Source organism: Hylaeus anthracinus, unplaced genomic scaffold (assembly GCF_026225885.1).
Source record: "Hylaeus anthracinus isolate JK02 unplaced genomic scaffold, UHH_iyHylAnth1.0_haploid 11982, whole genome shotgun sequence".
Lineage (NCBI taxonomy): Eukaryota > Metazoa > Arthropoda > Insecta > Hymenoptera > Colletidae > Hylaeus > Hylaeus anthracinus.
In genome coordinates, this window is record NW_026534330.1 from 14592174 (window position 1) to 14595037 (window position 2864).

Sequence of the window (2864 nt, forward strand, 5' to 3'; positions counted from 1 at the left end):
CCGGCAACGACACGTACCGGCAACGACACGTACCGGCAACGACACGTACCGGCACCGGCACGACAAAATATTAAAACATGCGTTTTAATGGAACTATTCACACTATTCCCGTTGACGGAACGTTCAGGTCGGTGTCTGTTAAGTGTGAATAGTTCCATTAAAACGCGTGTTTTAATATTTTGTCGTGTCGTTGCCGATCTGTGTCGTATAGTCTGAATCGACCTTAACTCAAGACGGAGCAACAAATCTGATTTGACGGCAATTTAATTTGGGAACATCGTACAGTAGAACTCCGAACTTCGATTTATCCGAACTTGTCAAAAATGTGAATTAGAAGTAAAGAGTAGTAAGATATAGGAAAAAGTGAAAACGAAGGGATGATACGAAATATAACGATAAAACTATTTTTACTTTTGTACATCAAAAATTAAGTAAGGTTTTGAAAAAGAAATTCAAAAGGAAATGGATTTAAGGATAACAGTGTCAGTTGCGGGAACCAAAAATAACAGTTATTCTAAAATTTTCAATGATAAAAATCATTAATAGAAAATTGATTATTATTGAGATTCAAGATAATCAACACAGAATATAAGGAAAAAAAATCGAAGAATAAAATGATTAAAACATATGGATTTTTGAACTTTTTGATTACAAATAACAGTTATTAGTGTCCAATACTTTTTCGATTGCTCAAAGCAGTTATCTGTGAAAGAAATTCATTTCGGATCTGTTTGCATTTATAGAAAATTTGAATGTGCAAGAACGTTCGCACGTTCGCGAAGATTTTATTTTGCATAAAGATCCGCGGTCTACTCATAACAATTATCAATAAGAGAAATTTATTTCGATGGCTCATCACAATTATCGATGATCGAATTTTCGTTCACTTGCTCATAATTATTGATGAGAACATTCATTCCGGTTGCTTATTTAATTACACTAGTTTACAGTAAAAATATACATTCAATGCCACAATTTTTTTCTTATGTATTTTGGCCTACTTAACTCGAAAATCGCAAGAAAAAATTTTTCTATGGATAGGTTTTTTTATATGAATTTTTGAATTTTTCTTCGATTTTTTCTGACATACCTTCACATTGTAGCCTATATCTCGAGTTAGAAACGTCCGATTGGGTCGCACAAGACGCCATTTGAAAGCTAATCGAATTTCCAACAATTGCTTTTCACATTATTTTCCAATCGGTTCAATAGTTTAAGTGTTACGAGCCAATATATATGAGAAACTTTGATTTTTTTGGCTAAAATAGAACACGAATATTTTTTCCATCGCCATGGAAAAATAGAAATTGTCAAATTATGTTCAATTTCTTATTGTACATGTACATTCAATGCCACACATCAGAGAAACGAACTTAACGAATAAAAGAAGACAAAGCAAAGGCCGAAATTATTTCTAATCGAAATATTTCGATTAATTAAATAAATGCTTCCTATATAAATAAGAAAAAAATACAAAAACAGTCAATGTTAATTTTTAGTCAATTGTTCTTAACTCCTGTATTCTTAACTCCTTTAGTCAATTGTTCTTAACTCCTGTATTTATCCATAGATTTTCTTTAACAAAAGCTTGTTTTCTTCGTAAAAATGCGATCTGTACGCAAACAATAAGAAATTGGACATAATTTGACAATTTCTATTTTTCCATGGCGATGGAAAAAATATTCGTGTTCTATTTTAGCCAAAAAAATCAAAGTTTCTCATATATATTGGCTCGTAACACTTAAACTATTGAACCGATTGGAAAATAATGTGAAAAGCAATTGTTGGAAATTCGATTAGCTTTCAAATGGCGTCTTGTGCGACCCAATCGGACGTTTCTAACTCGAGATATAGGCTACAATGTGAAGGTATGTCAGAAAAAATCGAAGAAAAATTCAAAAATTCATATAAAAAAACCTATCCATAGAAAAATTTTTTCTTGCGATTTTCGAGTTTAATAGTTTAAACTACAATGATGGCATTGAATGTACATTTTTTTTTGTATTTTGTAAACTAGTGTTATTGAGTTGTTTACTCGTTTTCGAATGGAGCAAGCCTGTGAAAATCATTAAGAGAGGTTTCGCACGACAAGACGAATAAACAGTCTACAAGGACAACACAAAATCTGTTTGTTAACTATCGTTGTTCACGTACAACTTTGTGCCACTCGTATATGGACGTACAGTTGTTTACATTTTCCAGTCGTGTACCGTTAGACGCACAGTAGACGCAAAAAGACAATAAAATACCTTGTTGCTCACATGATTTTCTTAAAACAGGTTGGTATACAATGTCGTAGTAAAAATGTAGCACTCAAAGAAATAATCGAGTAAGAAAATATAGGAGTCCGCAAATCAAAATAATCTTATACGATTGATTCGTTAATATTGGTATGTTCCTGCGATGACTTTAACAACACTACTATTAAGAGGACTGGAAAGTAATGTCGTACCTTTTACATTAAATTCAAACAAATTTTTTATAAATTTCTATTTTTAATTATTAATTGTATAATCGCTTCCGTTATCACTAGCCTTTTGCCATCTAGTGTGCAAATTGTCAATGCCAGATCGATAAAAATCAATGAGCTGATGAACGATAAACAAGTATTTAAAATTGCAAAAACGACATTATTTTCCGGTTCACCTAATATTAACATTTGGTACTGCATATTCTAATAATATAATTTTTTCTGTAATTTTACACTTCACTAAGAATTTCGTAACACTTTTCTCTAAGGCGGTAGCAGAAATACAGATGCAAACCCTGTGACTGCTCACATGTTCCTGCAAAGTTCTATAAGATCACTGGAAGTGGATTCGTCCTCCTCGGACAATATAAGTTGTCCCGAAATTAGTGAGGCA